Source organism: Haliotis rufescens, unplaced genomic scaffold (genome assembly GCF_023055435.1).
Source record: "Haliotis rufescens isolate VD_foot unplaced genomic scaffold, xgHalRufe1.0.p SCAF_20, whole genome shotgun sequence".
Lineage (NCBI taxonomy): Eukaryota > Metazoa > Mollusca > Gastropoda > Lepetellida > Haliotidae > Haliotis > Haliotis rufescens.
The window spans coordinates 5564077-5589962 of NW_025963891.1; the positions used below are offsets into that span (position 1 = coordinate 5564077).

General features: G+C 40.0%; 59 non-coding genes across 59 annotated transcripts; all 59 read right to left on the reverse strand.

The window, feature by feature from the left end:
* Positions 1 to 22: 22 nt before the first annotated feature.
* Positions 23 to 104, reverse strand: Trnas-cga. Its single transcript has one exon. It is a non-coding gene; the product is annotated as a tRNA-Ser (tRNA).
* A 743-nt stretch (positions 105 to 847) lies between these two features.
* Positions 848 to 929, reverse strand: Trnas-uga. Its single transcript has one exon. It is a non-coding gene; the product is annotated as a tRNA-Ser (tRNA).
* Positions 930 to 1008: 79 nt separating this feature from the next.
* Trnas-cga lies at positions 1009 to 1090 on the reverse strand. The gene has a single exon. It is a non-coding gene; the product is annotated as a tRNA-Ser (tRNA).
* Positions 1091 to 1833: 743 nt separating this feature from the next.
* Trnas-uga lies at positions 1834 to 1915 on the reverse strand. Its single transcript has one exon. It is a non-coding gene; the product is annotated as a tRNA-Ser (tRNA).
* A 79-nt stretch (positions 1916 to 1994) lies between these two features.
* On the reverse strand, positions 1995 to 2076 carry Trnas-cga. Its single transcript has one exon. It is a non-coding gene; the product is annotated as a tRNA-Ser (tRNA).
* Positions 2077 to 2819: 743 nt separating this feature from the next.
* On the reverse strand, positions 2820 to 2901 carry Trnas-uga. Its single transcript has one exon. It is a non-coding gene; the product is annotated as a tRNA-Ser (tRNA).
* A 79-nt stretch (positions 2902 to 2980) lies between these two features.
* Positions 2981 to 3062, reverse strand: Trnas-cga. Its single transcript has one exon. It is a non-coding gene; the product is annotated as a tRNA-Ser (tRNA).
* Positions 3063 to 3140: 78 nt separating this feature from the next.
* Trnas-cga lies at positions 3141 to 3222 on the reverse strand. The gene has a single exon. It is a non-coding gene; the product is annotated as a tRNA-Ser (tRNA).
* A 409-nt stretch (positions 3223 to 3631) lies between these two features.
* On the reverse strand, positions 3632 to 3713 carry Trnas-uga. Its single transcript has one exon. It is a non-coding gene; the product is annotated as a tRNA-Ser (tRNA).
* Positions 3714 to 4326: 613 nt separating this feature from the next.
* On the reverse strand, positions 4327 to 4408 carry Trnas-uga. The gene has a single exon. It is a non-coding gene; the product is annotated as a tRNA-Ser (tRNA).
* Positions 4409 to 4487: 79 nt separating this feature from the next.
* Positions 4488 to 4569, reverse strand: Trnas-cga. The gene has a single exon. It is a non-coding gene; the product is annotated as a tRNA-Ser (tRNA).
* A 743-nt stretch (positions 4570 to 5312) lies between these two features.
* Trnas-uga lies at positions 5313 to 5394 on the reverse strand. The gene has a single exon. It is a non-coding gene; the product is annotated as a tRNA-Ser (tRNA).
* A 79-nt stretch (positions 5395 to 5473) lies between these two features.
* On the reverse strand, positions 5474 to 5555 carry Trnas-cga. Its single transcript has one exon. It is a non-coding gene; the product is annotated as a tRNA-Ser (tRNA).
* Positions 5556 to 6298: 743 nt separating this feature from the next.
* Positions 6299 to 6380, reverse strand: Trnas-uga. The gene has a single exon. It is a non-coding gene; the product is annotated as a tRNA-Ser (tRNA).
* A 79-nt stretch (positions 6381 to 6459) lies between these two features.
* Trnas-cga lies at positions 6460 to 6541 on the reverse strand. Its single transcript has one exon. It is a non-coding gene; the product is annotated as a tRNA-Ser (tRNA).
* A 79-nt stretch (positions 6542 to 6620) lies between these two features.
* On the reverse strand, positions 6621 to 6702 carry Trnas-cga. Its single transcript has one exon. It is a non-coding gene; the product is annotated as a tRNA-Ser (tRNA).
* Positions 6703 to 7445: 743 nt separating this feature from the next.
* On the reverse strand, positions 7446 to 7527 carry Trnas-uga. Its single transcript has one exon. It is a non-coding gene; the product is annotated as a tRNA-Ser (tRNA).
* Positions 7528 to 7606: 79 nt separating this feature from the next.
* Trnas-cga lies at positions 7607 to 7688 on the reverse strand. The gene has a single exon. It is a non-coding gene; the product is annotated as a tRNA-Ser (tRNA).
* A 743-nt stretch (positions 7689 to 8431) lies between these two features.
* Trnas-uga lies at positions 8432 to 8513 on the reverse strand. The gene has a single exon. It is a non-coding gene; the product is annotated as a tRNA-Ser (tRNA).
* A 79-nt stretch (positions 8514 to 8592) lies between these two features.
* On the reverse strand, positions 8593 to 8674 carry Trnas-cga. Its single transcript has one exon. It is a non-coding gene; the product is annotated as a tRNA-Ser (tRNA).
* Positions 8675 to 8753: 79 nt separating this feature from the next.
* On the reverse strand, positions 8754 to 8835 carry Trnas-cga. The gene has a single exon. It is a non-coding gene; the product is annotated as a tRNA-Ser (tRNA).
* A 743-nt stretch (positions 8836 to 9578) lies between these two features.
* Positions 9579 to 9660, reverse strand: Trnas-uga. The gene has a single exon. It is a non-coding gene; the product is annotated as a tRNA-Ser (tRNA).
* Positions 9661 to 9739: 79 nt separating this feature from the next.
* Positions 9740 to 9821, reverse strand: Trnas-cga. Its single transcript has one exon. It is a non-coding gene; the product is annotated as a tRNA-Ser (tRNA).
* Positions 9822 to 9900: 79 nt separating this feature from the next.
* On the reverse strand, positions 9901 to 9982 carry Trnas-cga. The gene has a single exon. It is a non-coding gene; the product is annotated as a tRNA-Ser (tRNA).
* Positions 9983 to 10725: 743 nt separating this feature from the next.
* On the reverse strand, positions 10726 to 10807 carry Trnas-uga. The gene has a single exon. It is a non-coding gene; the product is annotated as a tRNA-Ser (tRNA).
* A 79-nt stretch (positions 10808 to 10886) lies between these two features.
* On the reverse strand, positions 10887 to 10968 carry Trnas-cga. Its single transcript has one exon. It is a non-coding gene; the product is annotated as a tRNA-Ser (tRNA).
* A 743-nt stretch (positions 10969 to 11711) lies between these two features.
* Positions 11712 to 11793, reverse strand: Trnas-uga. The gene has a single exon. It is a non-coding gene; the product is annotated as a tRNA-Ser (tRNA).
* A 742-nt stretch (positions 11794 to 12535) lies between these two features.
* Trnas-uga lies at positions 12536 to 12617 on the reverse strand. The gene has a single exon. It is a non-coding gene; the product is annotated as a tRNA-Ser (tRNA).
* Positions 12618 to 12696: 79 nt separating this feature from the next.
* Positions 12697 to 12778, reverse strand: Trnas-cga. The gene has a single exon. It is a non-coding gene; the product is annotated as a tRNA-Ser (tRNA).
* A 743-nt stretch (positions 12779 to 13521) lies between these two features.
* On the reverse strand, positions 13522 to 13603 carry Trnas-uga. The gene has a single exon. It is a non-coding gene; the product is annotated as a tRNA-Ser (tRNA).
* Positions 13604 to 14216: 613 nt separating this feature from the next.
* Positions 14217 to 14298, reverse strand: Trnas-uga. Its single transcript has one exon. It is a non-coding gene; the product is annotated as a tRNA-Ser (tRNA).
* A 79-nt stretch (positions 14299 to 14377) lies between these two features.
* Trnas-cga lies at positions 14378 to 14459 on the reverse strand. The gene has a single exon. It is a non-coding gene; the product is annotated as a tRNA-Ser (tRNA).
* Positions 14460 to 14538: 79 nt separating this feature from the next.
* On the reverse strand, positions 14539 to 14620 carry Trnas-cga. The gene has a single exon. It is a non-coding gene; the product is annotated as a tRNA-Ser (tRNA).
* Positions 14621 to 14699: 79 nt separating this feature from the next.
* Positions 14700 to 14781, reverse strand: Trnas-cga. The gene has a single exon. It is a non-coding gene; the product is annotated as a tRNA-Ser (tRNA).
* Positions 14782 to 15524: 743 nt separating this feature from the next.
* On the reverse strand, positions 15525 to 15606 carry Trnas-uga. The gene has a single exon. It is a non-coding gene; the product is annotated as a tRNA-Ser (tRNA).
* A 79-nt stretch (positions 15607 to 15685) lies between these two features.
* Trnas-cga lies at positions 15686 to 15767 on the reverse strand. Its single transcript has one exon. It is a non-coding gene; the product is annotated as a tRNA-Ser (tRNA).
* A 743-nt stretch (positions 15768 to 16510) lies between these two features.
* On the reverse strand, positions 16511 to 16592 carry Trnas-uga. Its single transcript has one exon. It is a non-coding gene; the product is annotated as a tRNA-Ser (tRNA).
* Positions 16593 to 16671: 79 nt separating this feature from the next.
* On the reverse strand, positions 16672 to 16753 carry Trnas-cga. The gene has a single exon. It is a non-coding gene; the product is annotated as a tRNA-Ser (tRNA).
* Positions 16754 to 16832: 79 nt separating this feature from the next.
* Trnas-cga lies at positions 16833 to 16914 on the reverse strand. Its single transcript has one exon. It is a non-coding gene; the product is annotated as a tRNA-Ser (tRNA).
* A 743-nt stretch (positions 16915 to 17657) lies between these two features.
* Trnas-uga lies at positions 17658 to 17739 on the reverse strand. The gene has a single exon. It is a non-coding gene; the product is annotated as a tRNA-Ser (tRNA).
* Positions 17740 to 17818: 79 nt separating this feature from the next.
* Positions 17819 to 17900, reverse strand: Trnas-cga. Its single transcript has one exon. It is a non-coding gene; the product is annotated as a tRNA-Ser (tRNA).
* A 743-nt stretch (positions 17901 to 18643) lies between these two features.
* Positions 18644 to 18725, reverse strand: Trnas-uga. The gene has a single exon. It is a non-coding gene; the product is annotated as a tRNA-Ser (tRNA).
* A 79-nt stretch (positions 18726 to 18804) lies between these two features.
* Trnas-cga lies at positions 18805 to 18886 on the reverse strand. The gene has a single exon. It is a non-coding gene; the product is annotated as a tRNA-Ser (tRNA).
* A 79-nt stretch (positions 18887 to 18965) lies between these two features.
* On the reverse strand, positions 18966 to 19047 carry Trnas-cga. The gene has a single exon. It is a non-coding gene; the product is annotated as a tRNA-Ser (tRNA).
* Positions 19048 to 19790: 743 nt separating this feature from the next.
* Positions 19791 to 19872, reverse strand: Trnas-uga. Its single transcript has one exon. It is a non-coding gene; the product is annotated as a tRNA-Ser (tRNA).
* Positions 19873 to 19951: 79 nt separating this feature from the next.
* On the reverse strand, positions 19952 to 20033 carry Trnas-cga. Its single transcript has one exon. It is a non-coding gene; the product is annotated as a tRNA-Ser (tRNA).
* A 743-nt stretch (positions 20034 to 20776) lies between these two features.
* On the reverse strand, positions 20777 to 20858 carry Trnas-uga. Its single transcript has one exon. It is a non-coding gene; the product is annotated as a tRNA-Ser (tRNA).
* A 79-nt stretch (positions 20859 to 20937) lies between these two features.
* On the reverse strand, positions 20938 to 21019 carry Trnas-cga. Its single transcript has one exon. It is a non-coding gene; the product is annotated as a tRNA-Ser (tRNA).
* A 743-nt stretch (positions 21020 to 21762) lies between these two features.
* Trnas-uga lies at positions 21763 to 21844 on the reverse strand. The gene has a single exon. It is a non-coding gene; the product is annotated as a tRNA-Ser (tRNA).
* Positions 21845 to 22586: 742 nt separating this feature from the next.
* On the reverse strand, positions 22587 to 22668 carry Trnas-uga. Its single transcript has one exon. It is a non-coding gene; the product is annotated as a tRNA-Ser (tRNA).
* Positions 22669 to 22747: 79 nt separating this feature from the next.
* Positions 22748 to 22829, reverse strand: Trnas-cga. The gene has a single exon. It is a non-coding gene; the product is annotated as a tRNA-Ser (tRNA).
* Positions 22830 to 22908: 79 nt separating this feature from the next.
* On the reverse strand, positions 22909 to 22990 carry Trnas-cga. The gene has a single exon. It is a non-coding gene; the product is annotated as a tRNA-Ser (tRNA).
* A 79-nt stretch (positions 22991 to 23069) lies between these two features.
* Trnas-cga lies at positions 23070 to 23151 on the reverse strand. The gene has a single exon. It is a non-coding gene; the product is annotated as a tRNA-Ser (tRNA).
* Positions 23152 to 23230: 79 nt separating this feature from the next.
* Positions 23231 to 23312, reverse strand: Trnas-cga. Its single transcript has one exon. It is a non-coding gene; the product is annotated as a tRNA-Ser (tRNA).
* A 79-nt stretch (positions 23313 to 23391) lies between these two features.
* On the reverse strand, positions 23392 to 23473 carry Trnas-cga. Its single transcript has one exon. It is a non-coding gene; the product is annotated as a tRNA-Ser (tRNA).
* A 613-nt stretch (positions 23474 to 24086) lies between these two features.
* Positions 24087 to 24168, reverse strand: Trnas-uga. Its single transcript has one exon. It is a non-coding gene; the product is annotated as a tRNA-Ser (tRNA).
* Positions 24169 to 24247: 79 nt separating this feature from the next.
* On the reverse strand, positions 24248 to 24329 carry Trnas-cga. The gene has a single exon. It is a non-coding gene; the product is annotated as a tRNA-Ser (tRNA).
* Positions 24330 to 25072: 743 nt separating this feature from the next.
* On the reverse strand, positions 25073 to 25154 carry Trnas-uga. The gene has a single exon. It is a non-coding gene; the product is annotated as a tRNA-Ser (tRNA).
* Positions 25155 to 25233: 79 nt separating this feature from the next.
* Positions 25234 to 25315, reverse strand: Trnas-cga. Its single transcript has one exon. It is a non-coding gene; the product is annotated as a tRNA-Ser (tRNA).
* Between the last annotated feature and the right edge of the window lie 571 nt (positions 25316 to 25886).

Below are 25886 nucleotides of genomic sequence, written 5' to 3' on the forward strand. Positions count from 1 at the left end.
TCAAAAAGCAAAAATGATAAATCGCTGTGAACAGGATTCGAACCTGCGCTGGAATTTCCCATTGGATTTCGAGTCCAACGCCTTAACCACTCGGCCATCACAGCTCTGCCATGGAGTGTCAATAGCAAAGGAGCTATCCCGTAGCACATGTGACATAGTTTTCAAAAAGCAAAAATGATAAATCGCTGTGAACAGGAATCGAACCTGCGCTGGAATATCCCACAGCTGTGATAGCACGAGCTTAAAACAAATTCATGGAACTAGTCTTGACGTGGAAGCAATTCACTGGCTCAGAATAACATGTTTTTACTTTTTGAAATGTAGGATAAGAAACCCAGTAAACATCACACTCACCAATTCACGTGCCACAATCATTAGGGAATAAAATGGATAACATTTAACCTGCCTTTCAAACTTTTATCTAGGATTTCTTTCATTCAGCTTTATACAATTGTGTACAGTGTTTTCTTCTATTTTGTACCGGCAAGCATCTTTTTTCTTATAATGTGAACCACGAGTTTGCAACAGTGACCGTCCAAACGAGATTACACAATAAATTCATTGTTCAACAAATCTGCAATTGTGTACAGTGTTTTCTTCTATTTTGTACTGGCAAGCATCTTTTGTTCTTATCATGTGAACAACGAGTTTGCAACAGTGACCTTCCAAACGAAATGACACAATAAATTCATTATTCAACAAATCTGCAATTGTGTACAGTGTTTTCTTCTATTTCGTACTGGCAAGCATCTTTTGTTCTTATCATGTGAACCACGAGTTTGCAACAGTGACCTTCCAAACGAAATGACACAAGAAATTCATTATTCAATAAATCTGCAAAATGATACGCTGTGAACAGGATTCGAACCTGCGCGGGAATAACCCATTGGATTTCAAGTCCAACGCCTTAACCACTCGGCCATCACAGCTCTGCCATGGAGCGTCAATAGCAAAGGAGCTATCCCGTAGCACATGTGACATAGTTTTCAAAAAGCAAAAATGATAAATCGCTGTGAACAGGATTCGAACCTGCGCGGGAATTTCCCATTGGATTTCGAGTCCAACGCCTTAACCACTCGGCCATCACAGCTCTGCCATGGAGCGTCAATAGCAAAGGAGCTATCCCGTAGCACATGTGACATAGTTTTCAAAAAGCAAAAATGATAAATCGCTGTGAACAGGAATCGAACCTGCGCTGGAATATCCCACAGCTGTGATAGCACGAGCTTAAAACAAATTCATGGAACTAGTCTTGACGTGGAAGCAATTCACTGGCTCAGAATAACATGTTTTTACTTTTTGAAATGTAGGATAAGAAACCCAGTAAACATCACACTCACCAATTCACGTGCCACAATCATTAGGGAATAAAATGGATAACATTTAACCTGCCTTTCAAACTTTTATCTAGGATTTCTTTCATTCAGCTTTATACAATTGTGTACAGTGTTTTCTTCTATTTTGTACCGGCAAGCATCTTTTTTCTTATAATGTGAACCACGAGTTTGCAACAGTGACCGTCCAAACGAGATTACACAATAAATTCATTGTTCAACAAATCTGCAATTGTGTACAGTGTTTTCTTCTATTTTGTACTGGCAAGCATCTTTTGTTCTTATCATGTGAACAACGAGTTTGCAACAGTGACCTTCCAAACGAAATGACACAATAAATTCATTATTCAACAAATCTGCAATTGTGTACAGTGTTTTCTTCTATTTCGTACTGGCAAGCATCTTTTGTTCTTATCATGTGAACCACGAGTTTGCAACAGTGACCTTCCAAACGAAATGACACAAGAAATTCATTATTCAATAAATCTGCAAAATGATACGCTGTGAACAGGATTCGAACCTGCGCGGGAATAACCCATTGGATTTCAAGTCCAACGCCTTAACCACTCGGCCATCACAGCTCTGCCATGGAGCGTCAATAGCAAAGGAGCTATCCCGTAGCACATGTGACATAGTTTTCAAAAAGCAAAAATGATAAATCGCTGTGAACAGGATTCGAACCTGCGCGGGAATTTCCCATTGGATTTCGAGTCCAACGCCTTAACCACTCGGCCATCACAGCTCTGCCATGGAGTGTCAATAGCAAAGGAGCTATCCCGTAGCACATGTGACATAGTTTTCAAAAAGCAAAAATGATAAATCGCTGTGAACAGGAATCGAACCTGCGCTGGAATATCCCACAGCTGTGATAGCACGAGCTTAAAACAAATTCATGGAACTAGTCTTGACGTGGAAGCAATTCACTGGCTCAGAATAACATGTTTTTACTTTTTGAAATGTAGGATAAGAAACCCAGTAAACATCACACTCACCAATTCACGTGCCACAATCATTAGGGAATAAAATGGATAACATTTAACCTGCCTTTCAAACTTTTATCTAGGATTTCTTTCATTCAGCTTTATACAATTGTGTACAGTGTTTTCTTCTATTTTGTACCGGCAAGCATCTTTTTTCTTATAATGTGAACCACGAGTTTGCAACAGTGACCGTCCAAACGAGATTACACAATAAATTCATTGTTCAACAAATCTGCAATTGTGTACAGTGTTTTCTTCTATTTTGTACTGGCAAGCATCTTTTGTTCTTATCATGTGAACAACGAGTTTGCAACAGTGACCTTCCAAACGAAATGACACAATAAATTCATTATTCAACAAATCTGCAATTGTGTACAGTGTTTTCTTCTATTTCGTACTGGCAAGCATCTTTTGTTCTTATCATGTGAACCACGAGTTTGCAACAGTGACCTTCCAAACGAAATGACACAAGAAATTCATTATTCAATAAATCTGCAAAATGATACGCTGTGAACAGGATTCGAACCTGCGCGGGAATAACCCATTGGATTTCAAGTCCAACGCCTTAACCACTCGGCCATCACAGCTCTGCCATGGAGCGTCAATAGCAAAGTAGCTATCCCGTAGCACATGTGACATAGTTTGCAAAAAGCAAAAATGATAAATCGCTGTGAACAGGATTCGAACCTGCGCGGGAATTTCCCATTGGATTTCGAGTCCAACGCCTTAACCACTCGGCCATCACAGCCTGCTATGGAGCGTCAATAGCAAAGGAGCTATCCCGTAGCACATGTGACATAGTTTTCAAAAAGCAAAAATGATAAATCGCTGTGAACAGGATTCGAACCTGCGCGGGAATTTCCCATTGGATTTCGAGTCCAACGCCTTAACCACTCGGCCATCACAGCTCTGCCATGGAGCGTCAATAGCAAAGGAGCTATCCCGTAGCTCATGTGACATAGTTTTCAAAAAGCAAAAATGATAAATCGCTGTGAACAGGAATCGAACCTGCGCTGGAATATCCCACAGCTGTGATAGCACGAGCTTAAAACAAATTCATGGAACTAGTCTTGACGTGGAAGCAATTCACTGGCTCAGAATAACATGTTTTTACTTTTTGAAATGCAGGATAAGAAACCCAGTAATGACACAATAAATTCATTATTCAACAAATCTGCAATTGTGTACAGTGTTTTCTTCTATTTCGTACTGGCAAGCATCTTTTGTTCTTATCATGTGAACCACGAGTTTGCAACAGTGACCTACCAAACGAAATGACACAAGAAATTCATTATTCAATAAATCTGCAAAATGATCCGCTGTGAACAGGATTCGAACCTGCGCGGGAATAACCCATTGGATTTCAAGTCCAACGCCTTAACCACTCGGCCATCACAGCTCTGCCATGGAGCGTCAATAGCAAAGGAGCTATCCCGTAGCACATGTGACATAGTTTTCAAAAAGCAAAAATGATAAATCGCCGTGAAGAGGAATCGAACCTGCGCTGGAATATCCCACAGCTGTGATAGCACGAGCTTAAAACAAATTCATGGAACTAGTCTTGACGTGGAAGCAATTCACTGGCTCAGAATAACATGTTTTTACTTTTTGAAATGTAGGATAAGAAACCCAGTAAACATCACACTCACCAATTCACGTGCCACAATCATTAGGGAATAAAATGGATAACATTTAACCTGCCTTTCAAACTTTTATCTAGGATTTCTTTCATTCAGCTTTATACAATTGTGTACAGTGTTTTCTTCTATTTTGTACCGGCAAGCATCTTTTTTCTTATAATGTGAACCACGAGTTTGCAACAGTGACCTTCCAAACGAAATGACACAATAAATTCATTATTCAACAAATCTGCAATTGTGTACAGTGTTTTCTTCTATTTCGTACTGGCAAGCATCTTTTGTTCTTATCATGTGAACCACGAGTTTGCAACAGTGACCTTCCAAACGAAATGACACAAGAAATTCATTATTCAATAAATCTGCAAAATGATACGCTGTGAACAGGATTCGAACCTGCGCGGGAATAACCCATTGGATTTCAAGTCCAACGCCTTAACCACTCGGCCATCACAGCTCTGCCATGGAGCGTCAATAGCAAAGGAGCTATCCCGTAGCACATGTGACATAGTTTTCAAAAAGCAAAAATGATAAATCGCTGTGAACAGGTTTCGAACCTGCGTGGGAATTTCCCATTGGATTTCGAGTCCAACGCCTTAACCACTCGGCCATCACAGCTCTGCCATGGAGCGTCAATAGCAAAGGAGCTATCCCGTAGCACATGTGACATAGTTTTCAAAAAGCAAAAATGATAAATCGCTGTGAACAGGAATCGAACCTGCGCTGGAATATCCCACAGCTGTGATAGCACGAGCTTAAAACAAATTCATGGAACTAGTCTTGACGTGGAAGCAATTCACTGGCTCAGAATAACGTGTTTTTACTTTTTGAAATGTAGGATAAGAAACCCAGTAAACATCACACTCACCAATTCACGTGCCACAATCATTAGGGAATAAAATGGATAACATTTAACCTGCCTTTCAAACTTTTATCTAGGATTTCTTTCATTCAGCTTTATACAATTGTGTACAGTGTTTTCTTCTATTTTGTACCGGCAAGCATCTTTTTTCTTATAATGTGAACCACGAGTTTGCAACAGTGACCGTCCAAACGAGATTACACAATAAATTCATTGTTCAACAAATCTGCAATTGTGTACAGTGTTTTCTTCTATTTTGTACTGGCAAGCATCTTTTGTTCTTATCATGTGAACAACGAGTTTGCAACAGTGACCTTCCAAACGAAATGACACAATAAATTCATTATTCAACAAATCTGCAATTGTGTACAGTGTTTTCTTCTATTTCGTACTGGCAAGCATCTTTTGTTCTTATCATGTGAACCACGAGTTTGCAACAGTGACCTTCCAAACGAAATGACACAAGAAATTCATTATTCAATAAATCTGCAAAATGATACGCTGTGAACAGGATTCGAACCTGCGCGGGAATAACCCATTGGATTTCAAGTCCAACGCCTTAACCACTCGGCCATCACAGCTCTGCCATGGAGCGTCAATAGCAAAGTAGCTATCCCGTAGCACATGTGACATAGTTTTCAAAAAGCAAAAATGATAAATCGCTGTGAACAGGTTTCGAACCTGCGTGGGAATTTCCCATTGGATTTCGAGTCCAACGCCTTAACCACTCGGCCATCACAGCTCTTCCATGGAGCGTCAATAGCAAAGGAGCTATCGCGTAGCACATGTGACATAGTTTTCAAAAAGCAAAAATGATAAATCGCTGTGAACAGGAATCGAACCTGCGCTGGAATATCCCACAGCTGTGATAGCACGAGCTTAAAACAAATTCATGGAACTAGTCTTGACGTGGAAGCAATTCACTGGCTCAGAATAACATGTTTTTACTTTTTGAAATGTAGGATAAGAAACCCAGTAAACATCACACTCACCAATTCACGTGCCACAATCATTAGGGAATAAAATGGATAACATTTAACCTGCCTTTCAAACTTTTATCTAGGATTTCTTTCATTCAGCTTTATACAATTGTGTACAGTGTTTTCTTCTATTTTGTACCGGCAAGCATCTTTTTTCTTATAATGTGAACCACGAGTTTGCAACAGTGACCGTCCAAACGAGATTACACAATAAATTCATTGTTCAACAAATCTGCAATTGTGTACAGTGTTTTCTTCTATTTTGTACTGGCAAGCATCTTTTGTTCTTATCATGTGAACAACGAGTTTGCAACAGTGACCTTCCAAACGAAATGACACAATAAATTCATTATTCAACAAATCTGCAATTGTGTACAGTGTTTTCTTCTATTTCGTACTGGCAAGCATCTTTTGTTCTTATCATGTGAACCACGAGTTTGCAACAGTGACCTTCCAAACGAAATGACACAAGAAATTCATTATTCAATAAATCTGCAAAATGATACGCTGTGAACAGGATTCGAACCTGCGCGGGAATAACCCATTGGATTTCAAGTCCAACGCCTTAACCACTCGGCCATCACAGCTCTGCCATGGAGCGTCAATAGCAAAGGAGCTATCCCGTAGCACATGTGAAATAGTTTGCAAAAAGCAAAAATGATAAATCGCTGTGAACAGGATTCGAACCTGCGCGGGAATTTCCCATTGGATTTCGAGTCCAACGCCTTAACCACTCGGCCATCACAGCTCTGCCATGGAGCGTCAATAGCAAAGGAGCTATCGCGTAGCACATGTGACATAGTTTTCAAAAAGCAAAAATGATAAATCGCTGTGAACAGGATTCGAACCTGCGCGGGAATTTCCCATTGGATTTCGAGTCCAACGCCTTAACCACTCGGCCATCACAGCTCTGCCATGGAGCGTCAATAGCAAAGGAGCTATCCCGTAGCACATGTGACATAGTTTTCAAAAAGCAAAAATGATAAATCGCTGTGAACAGGATTCGAACCTGCGCGGGAATATCCCACGGCTGTGATAGCACGAGCTTAAAACAAATTCATGGAACTAGTCTTGACGTGGAAGCAATTCACTGGCTCAGAATAACATGTTTTTACTTTTTGAAATGTAGGATAAGAAACCCAGTAAACATCACACTCACCAATTCACGTGCCACAATCATTAGGGAATAAAATGGATAACATTTAACCTGCCTTTCAAACTTTTATCTAGGATTTCTTTCATTCAGCTTTATACAATTGTGTACAGTGTTTTCTTCTATTTTGTACCGGCAAGCATCTTTTTTCTTATAATGTGAACCACGAGTTTGCAACAGTGACCGTCCAAACGAGATTACACAATAAATTCATTGTTCAACAAATCTGCAATTGTGTACAGTGTTTTCTTCTATTTTGTACTGGCAAGCATCTTTTGTTCTTATCATGTGAACAACGAGTTTGCAACAGTGACCTTCCAAACGAAATGACACAATAAATTCATTATTCAACAAATCTGCAATTGTGTACAGTGTTTTCTTCTATTTCGTACTGGCAAGCATCTTTTGTTCTTATCATGTGAACAACGAGTTTGCAACAGTGACCTTCCAAACGAAATGACACAAGAAATTCATTATTCAATAAATCTGCAAAATGATACGCTGTGAACAGGATTCGAACCTGCGCGGGAATAACCCATTGGATTTCAAGTCCAACGCCTTAACCACTCGGCCATCACAGCTCTGCCATGGAGCGTCAATAGCAAAGGAGCTATCCCGTAGCACATGTGACATAGTTTTCAAAAAGCAAAAATGATAAATCGCTGTGAACAGGATTCGAACCTGCGTGGGAATTTCCCATTGGATTTCGAGTCCAACGCCTTAACCACTCGGCCATCACAGCTCTGCCATGGAGCGTCAATAGCAAAGGAGCTATCCCGTAGCACATGTGACATAGTTTTCAAAAAGCAAAAATGATAAATCGCTGTGAACAGGAATCGAACCTGCGCTGGAATATCCCACAGCTGTGATAGCACGAGCTTAAAACAAATTCATGGAACTAGTCTTGACGTGGAAGCAATTCACTGGCTCAGAATAACATGTTTTTACTTTTTGAAATGTAGGATAAGAAACCCAGTAAACATCACACTCACCAATTCACGTGCCACAATCATTAGGGAATAAAATGGATAACATTTAACCTGCCTTTCAAACTTTTATCTAGGATTTCTTTCATTCAGCTTTATACAATTGTGTACAGTGTTTTCTTCTATTTTGTACCGGCAAGCATCTTTTTTCTTATAATGTGAACCACGAGTTTGCAACAGTGACCGTCCAAACGAGATTACACAATAAATTCATTGTTCAACAAATCTGCAATTGTGTACAGTGTTTTCTTCTATTTTGTACTGGCAAGCATCTTTTGTTCTTATCATGTGAACAACGAGTTTGCAACAGTGACCTTCCAAACGAAATGACACAATAAATTCATTATTCAACAAATCTGCAATTGTGTACAGTGTTTTCTTCTATTTCGTACTGGCAAGCATCTTTTGTTCTTATCATGTGAACCACGAGTTTGCAACAGTGACCTTCCAAACGAAATGACACAAGAAATTCATTATTCAATAAATCTGCAAAATGATACGCTGTGAACAGGATTCGAACCTGCGCGGGAATAACCCATTGGATTTCAAGTCCAACGCCTTAACCACTCGGCCATCACAGCTCTGCCATGGAGCGTCAATAGCAAAGGAGCTATCCCGTAGCACATGTGAAATAGTTTGCAAAAAGCAAAAATGATAAATCGCTGTGAACAGGATTCGAACCTGCGCGGGAATTTCCCATTGGATTTCGAGTCCAACGCCTTAACCACTCGGCCATCACAGCTCTGCCATGGAGCGTCAATAGCAAAGGAGCTATCCCGTAGCACATGTGACATAGTTTTCAAAAAGCAAAAATGATAAATCGCTGTGAACAGGATTCGAACCTGCGCGGGAATTTCCCATTGGATTTCGAGTCCAACGCCTTAACCACTCGGCCATCACAGCTCTGCCATGGAGCGTCAATAGCAAAGGAGCTATCCCGTAGCACATGTGACATAGTTTTCAAAAAGCAAAAATGATAAATCGCTGTGAACAGGATTCGAACCTGCGCGGGAATATCCCACAGCTGTGATAGCACGAGCTTAAAACAAATTCATGGAACTAGTCTTGACGTGGAAGCAATTCACTGGCTCAGAATAACATGTTTTTACTTTTTGAAATGTAGGATAAGAAACCCAGTAAACATCACACTCACCAATTCACGTGCCACAATCATTAGGGAATAAAATGGATAACATTTAACCTGCCTTTCAAACTTTTATCTAGGATTTCTTTCATTCAGCTTTATACAATTCTGTACAGTGTTTTCTTCTATTTTGTACCGGCAAGCATCTTTTTTCTTATAATGTGAACCACGAGTTTGCAACAGTGACCGTCCAAACGAGATTACACAATAAATTCATTGTTCAACAAATCTGCAATTGTGTACAGTGTTTTCTTCTATTTTGTACTGGCAAGCATCTTTTGTTCTTATCATGTGAACAACGAGTTTGCAACAGTGACCTTCCAAACGAAATGACACAATAAATTCATTATTCAACAAATCTGCAATTGTGTACAGTGTTTTCTTCTATTTCGTACTGGCAAGCATCTTTTGTTCTTATCATGTGAACAACGAGTTTGCAACAGTGACCTTCCAAACGAAATGACACAAGAAATTCATTATTCAATAAATCTGCAAAATGATACGCTGTGAACAGGATTCGAACCTGCGCGGGAATAACCCATTGGATTTCAAGTCCAACGCCTTAACCACTCGGCCATCACAGCTCTGCCATGGAGCGTCAATAGCAAAGGAGCTATCCCGTAGCACATGTGACATAGTTTGCAAAAAGCAAAAATGATAAATCGCTGTGAACAGGATTCGAACCTGCGCGGGAATTTCCCATTGGATTTCGAGTCCAACGCCTTAACCACTCGGCCATCACAGCTCTGCCATGGAGCGTCAATAGCAAAGGAGCTATCCCGTAGCACATGTGACATAGTTTTCAAAAAGCAAAAATGATAAATCGCTGTGAACAGGATTCGAACCTGCGCGGGAATTTCCCATTGGATTTCGAGTCCAACGCCTTAACCACTCGGCCATCACAGCTCTGCCATGGAGCGTCAATAGCAAAGGAGCTATCCCGTAGCACATGTGACATAGTTTTCAAAAAGCAAAAATGATAAATCGCTGTGAACAGGATTCGAACCTGCGCGGGAATATCCCACAGCTGTGATAGCACGAGCTTAAAACAAATTCATGGAACTAGTCTTGACGTGGAAGCAATTCACTGGCTCAGAATAACATGTTTTTACTTTTTGAAATGTAGGATAAGAAACCCAGTAAACATCACACTCACCAATTCACGTGCCACAATCATTAGGGAATAAAATGGATAACATTTAACCTGCCTTTCAAACTTTTATCTAGGATTTCTTTCATTCAGCTTTATACAATTCTGTACAGTGTTTTCTTCTATTTTGTACCGGCAAGCATCTTTTTTCTTATAATGTGAACCACGAGTTTGCAACAGTGACCGTCCAAACGAGATTACACAATAAATTCATTGTTCAACAAATCTGCAATTGTGTACAGTGTTTTCTTCTATTTTGTACTGGCAAGCATCTTTTGTTCTTATCATGTGAACAACGAGTTTGCAACAGTGACCTTCCAAACGAAATGACACAATAAATTCATTATTCAACAAATCTGCAATTGTGTACAGTGTTTTCTTCTATTTCGTACTGGCAAGCATCTTTTGTTCTTATCATGTGAACAACGAGTTTGCAACAGTGACCTTCCAAACGAAATGACACAAGAAATTCATTATTCAATAAATCTGCAAAATGATACGCTGTGAACAGGATTCGAACCTGCGCGGGAATAACCCATTGGATTTCAAGTCCAACGCCTTAACCACTCGGCCATCACAGCTCTGCCATGGAGCGTCAATAGCAAAGGAGCTATCCCGTAGCACATGTGACATAGTTTTCAAAAAGCAAAAATGATAAATCGCTGTGAACAGGATTCGAACCTGCGCGGGAATTTCCCATTGGATTTCGAGTCCAACGCCTTAACCACTCGGCCATCACAGCTCTGCCATGGAGCGTCAATAGCAAAGGAGCTATCCCGTAGCACATGTGACATAGTTTTCAAAAAGCAAAAATGATAAATCGCTGTGAACAGGAATCGAACCTGCGCTGGAATATCCCACAGCTGTGATAGCACGAGCTTAAAACAAATTCATGGAACTAGTCTTGACGTGGAAGCAATTCACTGGCTCAGAATAACATGTTTTTACTTTTTGAAATGTAGGATAAGAAACCCAGTAAACATCACACTCACCAATTCACGTGCCACAATCATTAGGGAATAAAATGGATAACATTTAACCTGCCTTTCAAACTTTTATCTAGGATTTCTTTCATTCAGCTTTATACAATTGTGTACAGTGTTTTCTTCTATTTTGTACCGGCAAGCATCTTTTTTCTTATAATGTGAACCACGAGTTTGCAACAGTGACCGTCCAAACGAGATTACACAATAAATTCATTGTTCAACAAATCTGCAATTGTGTACAGTGTTTTCTTCTATTTTGTACTGGCAAGCATCTTTTGTTCTTATCATGTGAACAACGAGTTTGCAACAGTGACCTTCCAAACGAAATGACACAATAAATTCATTATTCAACAAATCTGCAATTGTGTACAGTGTTTTCTTCTATTTCGTACTGGCAAGCATCTTTTGTTCTTATCATGTGAACAACGAGTTTGCAACAGTGACCTTCCAAACGAAATGACATAAGAAATTCATTATTCAATAAATCTGCAAAATGATACGCTTTGAACAGGATTCGAACCTTCGCGGGAATAATCCAATGGATTTCAAGTCCAACGCCTTAACCACTCGGCCATCACAGCTCTGCCATGGAGCGTCAATAGCAAAGGAGCTATCCCGTAGCACATGTGACATAGTTTTCAAAAAGCAAAAATGATAAATCGCTGTGAACAGGAATCGAACCTGCGCTGGAATATCCCACAGCTGTGATAGCACGAGCTTAAAACAAATTCATGGAACTAGTCTTGACGTGGAAGCAATTCACTGGCTCAGAATAACATGTTTTTACTTTTTGAAATGTAGGATAAGAAACCCAGTAAACATCACACTCACCAATTCACGTGCCACAATCATTAGGGAATAAAATGGATAACATTTAACCTGCCTTTCAAACTTTTATCTAGGATTTCTTTCATTCAGCTTTATACAATTGTGTACAGTGTTTTCTTCTATTTTGTACCGGCAAGCATCTTTTTTCTTATAATGTGAACCACGAGTTTGCAACAGTGACCGTCCAAACGAGATTACACAATAAATTCATTGTTCAACAAATCTGCAATTGTGTACAGTGTTTTCTTCTATTTTGTACTGGCAAGCATCTTTTGTTCTTATCATGTGAACAACAGTTTGCAACAGTGACCTTCCAAACGAAATGACACAATAAATTCATTATTCAACAAATCTGCAATTGTGTACAGTGTTTTCTTCTATTTCGTACTGGCAAGCATCTTTTGTTCTTATCATGTGAACCACGAGTTTGCAACAGTGACCTTCCAAACGAAATGACACAAGAAATTCATTATTCAATAAATCTGCAAAATGATACGCTGTGAACAGGATTCGAACCTGCGCGGGAATAACCCCTTGGATTTCAAGTCCAACGCCTTAACCACTCGGCCATCACAGCTCTGCCATGGAGCGTCAATAGCAAAGGAGCTATCCCGTAGCACATGTGACATAGTTTTCAAAAAGCAAAAATGATAAATCGCTGTGAACAGGATTCGAACCTGCGCGGGAATTTCCCATTGGATTTCGAGTCCAACGCCTTAACCACTCGGCCATCACAGCTCTGCCATGGAGCGTCAATAGCAAAGGAGCTATCCCGTAGCACATGTGACATAGTTTACAAAAAGCAAAAATGATAAATCGCTGTGAACAGGAATCGAACCTGCGCTGGAATATCCCACAGCTGTGATAGCACGAGCTTAAAACAAATTCATGGAACTAGTCTTGACGTGGAAGCAATTCACTGGCTCAGAATAACATGTTTTTACTTTTTGAAATGTAGGATAAGAAACCCAGTAAACATCACACTCACCAATTCACGTGCCACAATCATTAGGGAATAAAATGGATAACATTTAACCTGCCTTTCAAACTTTTATCTAGGATTTCTTTCATTCAGCTTAATACAATTGTGTACAGTGTTTTCTTCTATTTTGTACCGGCAAGCATCTTTTTTCTTATAATGTGAACCACGAGTTTGCAACAGTGACTGTCCAAACGAGATTACACAATAAATTCATTGTTCAACAAATCTGCAATTGTGTACAGTGTTTTCTTCTATTTTGTACTGGCAAGCATCTTTTGTTCTTATCATGTGAACAACGAGTTTGCAACAGTGACCTTCCAAACGAAATGACACAATAAATTCATTATTCAACAAATCTGCAATTGTGTACAGTGTTTTCTTCTATTTCGTACTGGCAAGCATCTTTTGTTCTTATCATGTGAACAACGAGTTTGCAACAGTGACCTTCCAAACGAAATGACATAAGAAATTCATTATTCAATAAATCTGCAAAATGATACGCTGTGAACAGGATTCGAACCTTCGCGGGAATAATCCATTGGATTTCAAGTCCAACGCCTTAACCACTCGGCCATCACAGCTCTGCCATGGAGCGTCAATAGCAAAGGAGCTATCCCGTAGCACATGTGACATAGTTTTCAAAAAGCAAAAATGATAAATCGCTGTGAACAGGAATCGAACCTGCGCTGGAATATCCCACAGCTGTGATAGCACGAGCTTAAAACAAATTCATGGAACTAGTCTTGACGTGGAAGCAATTCACTGGCTCAGAATAACATGTTTTTACTTTTTGAAATGTAGGATAAGAAACCCAGTAAACATCACACTCACCAATTCACGTGCCACAATCATTAGGGAATAAAATGGATAACATTTAACCTGCCTTTCAAACTTTTATCTAGGATTTCTTTCATTCAGCTTTATACAATTGTGTACAGTGTTTTCTTCTATTTTGTACCGGCAAGCATCTTTTTTCTTATAATGTGAACCACGAGTTTGCAACAGTGACCGTCCAAACGAGATTACACAATAAATTCATTGTTCAACAAATCTGCAATTGTGTACAGTGTTTTCTTCTATTTCGTACTGGCAAGCATCTTTTGTTCTTATCATGTGAACCACGAGTTTGCAACAGTGACCTTCCAAACGAAATGACACAAGAAATTCATTATTCAATAAATCTGCAAAATGATACGCTGTGAACAGGATTCGAACCTGCGCGGGAATAACCCATTGGATTTCAAGTCCAACGCCTTAACCACTCGGCCATCACAGCTCTGCCATGGAGCGTCAATAGCAAAGGAGCTATCCCGTAGCACATGTGACATAGTTTTCAAAAAGCAAAAATGATAAATCGCTGTGAACAGGATTCGAACCTGCGCGGGAATTTCCAATTGGATTTCGAGTCCAACGCCTTAACCACTCGGCCATCACAGCTCTGCCATGGAGCGTCAATAGCAAAGGAGCTATCCCGTAGCACATGTGACATAGTTTGCAAAAAGCAAAAATGATAAATCGCTGTGAACAGGATTCGAACCTGCGCTGGAATTTCCCATTGGATTTCGAGTCCAACGCCTTAACCACTCGGCCATCACAGCTCTGCCATGGAGCGTCAATAGCAAAGGAGCTATCCCGTAGCACATGTGACATAGTTTTCAAAAAGCAAAAATGATAAATCGCTGTGAACAGGATTCGAACCTGCGTGGGAATTTCCCATTGCATTTCGAGTCCAACGCCTTAACCACTCGGCCATCACAGCTCTGCCATGGAGCGTCAATAGCAAAGGAGCTATCCCGTAGCACATGTGACATAGTTTTCAAAAAGCAAAAATGATAAATCGCTGTGAACAGGAATCGAACCTGCGCTGGAATATCCCACAGCTGTGATAGCACGAGCTTAAAACAAATTCATGGAACTAGTCTTGACGTGGAAGCAATTCACTGGCTCAGAATAACATGTTTTTACTTTTTGAAATGTAGGATAAGAAACCCAGTAAACATCACACTCACCAATTCACGTGCCACAATCATTAGGGAATAAAATGGATAACATTTAACCTGCCTTTCAAACATTTATCTAGGATTTCTTTCATTCAGCTTTATACAATTGTGTACAGTGTTTTCTTCTATTTTGTACCGGCAAGCATCTTTTTTCTTATAATGTGAACCACGAGTTTGCAACAGTGACCGTCCAAACGAGATTACACAATAAATTCATTGTTCAACAAATCTGCAATTGTGTACAGTGTTTTCTTCTATTTTGTACTGGCAAGCATCTTTTGTTCTTATCATGTGAACAACGAGTTTGCAACAGTGACCTTCCAAACGAAATGACACAATAAATTCATTATTCAACAAATCTGCAATTGTGTACAGTGTTTTCTTCTATTTCGTACTGGCAAGCATCTTTTGTTCTTATCATGTGAACCACGAGTTTGCAACAGTGACCTTCCAAACGAAATGACACAAGAAATTCATTATTCAATAAATCTGCAAAATGATACGCTGTGAACAGGATTCGAACCTGCGCGGGAATAACCCATTGGATTTCAAGTCCAACGCCTTAACCACTCGGCCATCACAGCTCTGCCACGGAGCGTCAATAGCAAAGGAGCTATCCCGTAGCACATGTGACATAGTTTTCAAAAAGCAAAAATGATAAATCGCTGTGAACAGGATTCGAACCTGCGCGGGAATTTCCCATTGGATTTCGAGTCCAACGCCTTAACCACTCGGCCATCACAGCTCTGCCATGGAGCGTCAATAGCAAAGGAGCTATCCCGTAGCACATGTGACATAGTTTTCAAAAAGCAAAAATGATAAATCGCTGTGAACAGGAATCGAACCTGCGCTGGAATATCCCACAGCTGTGATAGCACGAGCTTAAAACAAATTCATGGAACTAGTCTTGACGTGGAAGCAATTCACTGGCTCAGAATAACATGTTTTTACTTTTTGAAATGTAGGATAAGAAACCCAGTAAACATCACACTCACCAATTCACGTGCCACAATCATTAGGGAATAAAATGGATAACATTTAACCTGCCTTTCAAACTTTTATCTAGGATTTCTTTCATTCAGCTTTATACAATTGTGTACAGTGTTTTCTTCTATTTTGTACCGGCAAGCATCTTTTTTCTTATAATGTGAACCACGAGTTTGCAACAGTGACCGTCCAAACGAGATTACACAATAAATTCATTGTTCAACAAATCTGCAATTGTGTACAGTGTTTTCTTCTATTTTGTACTGGCAAGCATCTTTTGTTCTTATCATGTGAACAACGAGTTTGCAACAGTGACCTTCCAAACGAAATGACACAATAAATTCATTATTCAACAAATCTGCAATTGTGTACAGTGTTTTCTTCTATTTCGTACTGGCAAGCATCTTTTGTTCTTATCATGTGAACCACGAGTTTGCAACAGTGACCTTCCAAACGAAATGACACAAGAAATTCATTATTCAATAAATCTGCAAAATGATACGCTGTGAACAGGATTCGAACCTGCGCGGGAATAACCCATTGGATTTCAAGTCCAACGCCTTAACCACTCGGCCATCACAGCTCTGCCATGGAGCGTCAATAGCAAAGGAGCTATCCCGTAGCACATGTGACATAGTTTTCAAAAAGCAAAAATGATAAATCGCTGTGAACAGGATTCGAACCTGCGCGGGAATTTCCCATTGGATTTCGAGTCCAACGCCTTAACCACTCGGCCATCACAGCTCTGCCATGGAGCGTCAATAGCAAAGGAGCTATCCCGTAGCACATGTGACATAGTTTTCAAAAAGCAAAAATGATAAATCGCTGTGAACAGGATTCGAACCTGCGCGGGAATTTCCCATTGGATTTCGAGTCCAACGCCTTAACCACTCGGCCATCACAGCTCTGCCATGGAGCGTCAATAGCAAAGGAGCTATCCCGTAGCACATGTGACATAGTTTTCAAAAAGCAAAAATGATAAATCGCTGTGAACAGGAATCGAACCTGCGCTGGAATATCCCACAGCTGTGATAGCACGAGCTTAAAACAAATTCATGGAACTAGTCTTGACGTGGAAGCAATTCACTGGCTCAGAATAACATGTTTTTACTTTTTGAAATGTAGGATAAGAAACCCAGTAAACATCACACTCACCAATTCACGTGCCACAATCATTAGGGAATAAAATGGATAACATTTAACCTGCCTTTCAAACTTTTATCTAGGATTTCTTTCATTCAGCTTTATACAATTGTGTACAGTGTTTTCTTCTATTTTGTACCGGCAAGCATCTTTTTTCTTATAATGTGAACCACGAGTTTGCAACAGTGACCGTCCAAACGAGATTACACAATAAATTCATTGTTCAACAAATCTGCAATTGTGTACAGTGTTTTCTTCTATTTTGTACTGGCAAGCATCTTTTGTTCTTATCATGTGAACAACGAGTTTGCAACAGTGACCTTCCAAACGAAATGACACAATAAATTCATTATTCAACAAATCTGCAATTGTGTACAGTGTTTTCTTCTATTTCGTACTGGCAAGCATCTTTTGTTCTTATCATGTGAACCACGAGTTTGCAACAGTGACCTTCCAAACGAAATGACACAAGAAATTCATTATTCAATAAATCTGCAAAATGATACGCTGTGAACAGGATTCGAACCTGCGCGGGAATAACCCATTGGATTTCAAGTCCAACGCCTTAACCACTCGGCCATCACAGCTCTGCCATGGAGCGTCAATAGCAAAGGAGCTATCCCGTAGCACATGTGACATAGTTTTCAAAAAGCAAAAATGATAAATCGCTGTGAACAGGTTTGGAACCTGCGTGGGAATTTCCCATTGGATTTCGAGTCCAACGCCTTAACCACTCAGCCATCACAGCTCTGCCATGGAGCGTCAATAGCAAAGGAGCTATCCCGTAGCACATGTGACATAGTTTTCAAAAAGCAAAAATGATAAATCGCTGTGAACAGGAATCGAACCTGCGCTGGAATATCCCACAGCTGTGATAGCACGAGCTTAAAACAAATTCATGGAACTAGTCTTGACGTGGAAGCAATTCACTGGCTCAGAATAACATGTTTTTACTTTTTGAAATGTAGGATAAGAAACCCAGTAAACATCACACTCACCAATTCACGTGCCACAATCATTAGGGAATAAAATGGATAACATTTAACCTGCCTTTCAAACTTTTATCTAGGATTTCTTTCATTCAGCTTTATACAATTCTGTACAGTGTTTTCTTCTATTTTGTACCGGCAAGCATCTTTTTTCTTATAATGTGAACCACGAGTTTGCAACAGTGACCGTCCAAACGAGATTACACAATAAATTCATTGTTCAACAAATCTGCAATTGTGTACAGTGTTTTCTTCTATTTTGTACTGGCAAGCATCTTTTGTTCTTATCATGTGAACAACGAGTTTGCAACAGTGACCTTCCAAACGAAATGACACAATAAATTCATTGTTCAACAAATCTGCAATTGTGTACAGTGTTTTCTTCTATTTCGTACTGGCAAGCATCTTTTGTTCTTATCATGTGAACCACGAGTTTGCAACAGTGACCTTCCAAACGAAATGACACAAGAAATTCATTATTCAATAAATCTGCAAAATGATACGCTGTGAACAGGATTCGAACCTGCGCGGGAATAACCCATTGGATTTCAAGTCCAACGCCTTAACCACTCGGCCATCACAGCTCTGCCATGGAGCGTCAATAGCAAAGGAGCTATCCCGTAGCACATGTGAAATAGTTTGCAAAAAGCAAAAATGATAAATCGCTGTGAACAGGATTCGAACCTGCGCGGGAATTTCCCATTGGATTTCGAGTCCAACGCCTTAACCACTCGGCCATCACAGCTCTGCCATGGAGCGTCAATAGCAAAGGAGCTATCCCGTAGCACATGTGACATAGTTTTCAAAGAGCAAAAATGATAAATCGCTGTGAACAGGATTCGAACCTGCGCGGGAATTTCCCATTGGATTTCGAGTCCAACGCCTTAACCACTCGGCCATCACAGCTCTGCCATGGAGCGTCAATAGCAAAGGAGCTATCCCTTAGCACATGTGACATAGTTTTCAAAAAGCAAAAATGATAAATCGCTGTGAACAGGAATCGAACCTGCGCTGGAATATCCCACAGCTGTGATAGCACGAGCTTAAAACAAATTCATGGAACTAGTCTTGACGTGGAAGCAATTCACTGGCTCAGAATAACATGTTTTTACTTTTTGAAATGTAGGATAAGAAACCCAGTAAACATCACACTCACCAATTCACGTGCCACAATCATTAGGGAATAAAATGGATAACATTTAACCTGCCTTTCAAACTTTTATCTAGGATTTCTTTCATTCAGCTTTATACAATTGTGTACAGTGTTTTCTTCTATTTTGTACCGGCAAGCATCTTTTTTCTTATAATGTGAACCACGAGTTTGCAACAGTGACCGTCCAAACGAGATTACACAATAAATTCATTGTTCAACAAATCTGCAATTGTGTACAGTGTTTTCTTCTATTTTGTACTGGCAAGCATCTTTTGTTCTTATCATGTGAACAACGAGTTTGCAACAGTGACCTTCCAAACGAAATGACACAATAAATTCATTATTCAACAAATCTGCAATTGTGTACAGTGTTTTCTTCTATTTCGTACTGGCAAGCATCTTTTGTTCTTATCATGTGAACCACGAGTTTGCAACAGTGACCTTCCAAACGAAATGACACAAGAAATTCATTATTCAATAAATCTGCAAAATGATACGCTGTGAACAGGATTCGAACCTGCGCGGGAATAACCCATTGGATTTCAAGTCCAACGCCTTAACCACTCGGCCATCACAGCTCTGCCATGGAGCGTCAATAGCAAAGGAGCTATCCCGTAGCACATGTGACATAGTTTTCAAAAAGCAAAAATGATAAATCGCTGTGAACAGGATTCGAACCTGCGCGGGAATTTCCCATTGGATTTCGAGTCCAACGCCTTAACCACTCGGCCATCACAGCTCTGCCATGGAGCGTCAATAGCAAAGGAGCTATCCCGTAGCACATGTGACATAGTTTTCAAAAAGCAAAAATGATAAATCGCTGTGAACAGGAATCGAACCTGCGCTGGAATATCCCACAGCTGTGATAGCACGAGCTTAAAACAAATTCATGGAACTAGTCTTGACGTGGAAGCAATTCACTGGCTCAGAATAACATGTTTTTACTTTTTGAAATGTAGGATAAGAAACCCAGTAAACATCACACTCACCAATTCACGTGCCACAATCATTAGGGAATAAAATGGATAACATTTAACCTGCCTTTCAAACTTTTATCTAGGATTTCTTCCATTCAGCTTTATACAATTGTGTACAGTGTTTTCTTCTATTTTGTACCGGCAAGCATCTTTTTTCTTATAATGTGAACCACGAGTTTGCAACAGTGACCGTCCAAACGAGATTACACAATAAATTCATTGTTCAACAAATCTGCAATTGTGTACAGTGTTTTCTTCTATTTTGTACTGGCAAGCATCTTTTGTTCTTATCATGTGAACAACGAGTTTGCAACAGTGACCTTCCAAACGAAATGACACAATAAATTCATTATTCAACAAATCTGCAATTGTGTACAGTGTTTTCTTCTATTTCGTACTGGCAAGCATCTTTTGTTCTTATCATGTGAACCACGAGTTTGCAACAGTGACCTTCCAAACGAAATGACACAAGAAATTCATTATTCAATAAATCTGCAAAATGATACGCTGTGAACAGGATTCGAACCTGCGCGGGAATAACCCATTGGATTTCAAGTCCAACGCCTTAACCACTCGGCCATCACAGCTCTGCCATGGAGCGTCAATAGCAAAGGAGCTATCCCGTAGCACATGTGACATAGTTTTCAAAAAGCAAAAATGATAAATCGCTGTGAACAGGATTCGAACCTGCGCGGGAATTTCCCATTGGATTTCGAGTCCAACGCCTTAACCACTCGGCCATCACAGCTCTGCCATGGAGCGTCAATAGCAAAGGAGCTATCCCGTAGCACATGTGACATAGTTTTCAAAAAGCAAAAATGATAAATCGCTGTGAACAGGAATCGAACCTGCGCTGGAATATCCCACAGCTGTGATAGCACGAGCTTAAAACAAATTCATGGAACTAGTCTTGACGTGGAAGCAATTCACTGGCTCAGAATAACATGTTTTTACTTTTTGAAATGTAGGATAAGAAACCCAGTAAACATCACACTCACCAATTCACGTGCCACAATCATTAGGGAATAAAATGGATAACATTTAACCTGCCTTTCAAACTTTTATCTAGGATTTCTTTCATTCAGCTTTATACAATTGTGTACAGTGTTTTCTTCTATTTTGTACCGGCAAGCATCTTTTTTCTTATAATGTGAACCACGAGTTTGCAACAGTGACCGTCCAAACGAGATTACACAATAAATTCATTGTTCAACAAATCTGCAATTGTGTACAGTGTTTTCTTCTATTTTGTACTGGCAAGCATCTTTTGTTCTTATCATGTGAACAACGAGTTTGCAACAGTGACCTTCCAAACGAAATGACACAATAAATTCATTATTCAACAAATCTGCAATTGTGTACAGTGTTTTCTTCTATTTCGTACTGGCAAGCATCTTTTGTTCTTATCATGTGAACAACGAGTTTGCAACAGTGACCTTCCAAACGAAATGACACAAGAAATTCATTATTCAATAAATCTGCAAAATGATACGCTGTGAACAGGATTCGAACCTTCGCGGGAATAATCCATTGGATTTCAAGTCCAACGCCTTAACCACTCGGCCATCACAGCTCTGCCATGGAGCGTCAATAGCAAAGGAGCTATCCCGTAGCACATGTGACATAGTTTTCAAAAAGCAAAAATGATAAATCGCTGTGAACAGGAATCGAACCTGCGCTGGAATATCCCACAGCTGTGATAGCACGAGCTTAAAACAAATTCATGGAACTAGTCTTGACGTGGAAGCAATTCACTGGCTCAGAATAACATGTTTTTACTTTTTGAAATGTAGGATAAGAAACCCAGTAAACATCACACTCACCAATTCACGTGCCACAATCATTAGGGAATAAAATGGATAACATTTAACCTGCCTTTCAAACTTTTATCTAGGATTTCTTTCATTCAGCTTTATACAATTGTGTACAGTGTTTTCTTCTATTTTGTACCGGCAAGCATCTTTTTTCTTATAATGTGAACCACGAGTTTGCAACAGTGACCGTCCAAACGAGATTACACAATAAATTCATTGTTCAACAAATCTGCAATTGTGTACAGTGTTTTCTTCTATTTTGGACTGGCAAGCATCTTTTGTTCTTATCATGTGAACAACAGTTTGCAACAGTGACCTTCCAAACGAAATGACACAATAAATTCATTATTCAACAAATCTGCAATTGTGTACAGTGTTTTCTTCTATTTCGTACTGGCAAGCATCTTTTGTTCTTATCATGTGAACCACGAGTTTGCAACAGTGACCTTCCAAACGAAATGACACAAGAAATTCATTATTCAATAAATCTGCAAAATGATACGCTGTGAACAGGATTCGAACCTGCGCGGGAATAACCCATTGGATTTCAAGTCCAACGCCTTAACCACTCGGCCATCACAGCTCTGCCATGGAGCGTCAATAGCAAAGGAGCTATCCCGTAGCACATGTGACATAGTTTTCAAAAAGCAAAAATGATAAATCGCTGTGAACAGGATTCGAACCTGCGCGGGAATTTCCCATTGGATTTCGAGTCCAACGCCTTAACCACTCGGCCATCACAGCTCTGCCATGGAGCGTCAATAGCAAAGGAGCTATCCCGTAGCACATGTGACATAGTTTGCAAAAAGCAAAAATGATAAATCGCTGTGAACAGGATTCGAACCTGCGCTGGAATTTCCCATTGCATTTCGAGTCCAACGCCTTAACCACTCGGCCATCACAGCTCTGCCATGGAGCGTCAATAGCAAAGGAGCTATCCCGTAGCACATGTGACATAGTTTTCAAAAAGCAAAAATGATAAATCGCTGTGAACAGGATTCGAACCTGCGCTGGAATTTCCCATTGCATTTCGAGTCCAACGCCTTAACCACTCGGCCATCACAGCTCTGCCATGGAGCGTCAATAGCAAAGGAGCTATCCCGTAGCACATGTGACATAGTTTTCAAAAAGCAAAAATGATAAATCGCTGTGAACAGGATTCGAACCTGCGCTGGAATTTCCCATTGGATTTCGAGTCCAACGCCTTAACCACTCGGCCATCACAGCTCTGCCATGGAGCGTCAATAGCAAAGGAGCTATCCCGTAGCACATGTGACATAGTTTTCAAAAAGCAAAAATGATAAATCGCTGTGAACAGGATTCGAACCTGCGCTGGAATTTCCCATTGCATTTCGAGTCCAACGCCTTAACCACTCGGCCATCACAGCTCTGCCATGGAGCGTCAATAGCAAAGGAGCTATCCCGTAGCACATGTGACATAGTTTTCAAAAAGCAAAAATGATAAATCGCTGTGAACAGGAATCGAACCTGCGCTGGAATATCCCACAGCTGTGATAGCACGAGCTTAAAACAAATTCATGGAACTAGTCTTGACGTGGAAGCAATTCACTGGCTCAGAATAACATGTTTTTACTTTTTGAAATGTAGGATAAGAAACCCAGTAAACATCACACTCACCAATTCACGTGCCACAATCATTAGGGAATAAAATGGATAACATTTAACCTGCCTTTCAAACTTTTATCTAGGATTTCTTTCATTCAGCTTTATACAATTCTGTACAGTGTTTTCTTCTATTTTGTACCGGCAAGCATCTTTTTTCTTATAATGTGAACCACGAGTTTGCAACAGTGACCGTCCAAACGAGATTACACTATAAATTCATTGTTCAACAAATCTGCAATTGTGTACAGTGTTTTCTTCTATTTCGTACTGGCAAGCATCTTTTGTTCTTATCATGTGAACCACGAGTTTGCAACAGTGACCTTCAAAACGAAATGACACAAGAAATTCATTATTCAATAAATCTGCAAAATGATACGCTGTGAACAGGATTCGAACCTGCGCGGGAATAACCCATTGGATTTCAAGTCCAACGCCTTAACCACTCGGCCATCACAGCTCTGCCATGGAGCGTCAATAGCAAAGGAGCTATCCCGTAGCACATGTGACATAGTTTTCAAAAAGCAAAAATGATAAATCGCTGTGAACAGGATTCGAACCTGCGCGGGAATTTCCCATTGGATTTCGAGTCCAACGCCTTAACCACTCGGCCATCACAGCTCTGCCATGGAGCGTCAATAGCAAAGGAGCTATCCCGTAGCACATGTGACATAGTTTTCAAAAAGCAAAAATGATAAATCGCTGTGAACAGGAATCGAACCTGCGCTGGAATATCCCACAGCTGTGATAGCACGAGCTTAAAACAAATTCATGGAACTAGTCTTGACGTGGAAGCAATTCACTGGCTCAGAATAACATGTTTTTACTTTTTGAAATGTAGGATAAGAAACCCAGTAAACATCACACTCACCAATTCACGTGCCACAATCATTAGGGAATAAAATGGATAACATTTAATCTGCCTTTCAAACTTTTATCTAGGATTTCTTTCATTCAGCTTTATACAATTGTGTACAGTGTTTTCTTCTATTTTGTACCGGCAAGCATCTTTTTTCTTATAATGTGAACCACGAGTTTGCAACAGTGACCGTCCAAACGAGATTACACAATAAATTCATTGTTCAACAAATCTGCAATTGTGTACAGTGTTTTCTTCTATTTTGTACTGGCAAGCATCTTTTGTTCTTATCATGTGAACAACGAGTTTGCAACAGTGACCTTCCAAACGAAATGACACAAGAAATTCATTATTCAACAAATCTGCAATTGTGTACAGTGTTTTCTTCTATTTCGTACTGGCAAGCATCTTTTGTTCTTATCATGTGAACCACGAGTTTGCAACAGTGACCTTCCAAACGAAATGACACAAGAAATTCATTATTCAATAAATCTGCAAAATGATACGCTGTGAACAGGATTCGAACCTGCGCGGGAATAACCCATTGGATTTCAAGTCCAACGCCTTAACCACTCGGCCATCACAGCTCTGCCATGGAGCGTCAATAGCAAAGGAGCTATCCCGTAGCACATGTGACATAGTTTTCAAAAAGCAAAAATGATAAATCGCTGTGAACAGGATTCGAACCTGCGCGGGAATTTCCCATTGGATTTCGAGTCCAACGCCTTAACCACTCGGCCATCACAGCTCTGCCATGGAGCGTCAATAGCAAAGGAGCTATCCCGTAGCACATGTGACATAGTTTTCAAAAAGCAAAAATGATAAATCGCTGTGAACAGGAATCGAACCTGCGCTGGAATATCCCACAGCTGTGATAGCACGAGCTTAAAACAAATTCATGGAACTAGTCTTGACGTGGAAGCAATTCACTGGCTCAGAATAACATGTTTTTACTTTTTGAAATGTAGGATAAGAAACCCAGTAAACATCACACTCACCAATTCACGTGCCACAATCATTAGGGAATAAAATGGATAACATTTAACCTGCCTTTCAAACTTTTATCTAGGATTTCTTTCATTCAGCTTTATACAATTGTGTACAGTGTTTTCTTCTATTTTGTACCGGCAAGCATCTTTTTTCTTATAATGTGAACCACGAGTTTGCAACAGTGACCGTCCAAACGAGATTACACAATAAATTCATTGTTCAACAAATCTGCAATTGTGTACAGTGTTTTCTTCTATTTTGTACTGGCAAGCATCTTTTGTTCTTATCATGTGAACAACGAGTTTGCAACAGTGACCTTCCAAACGAAA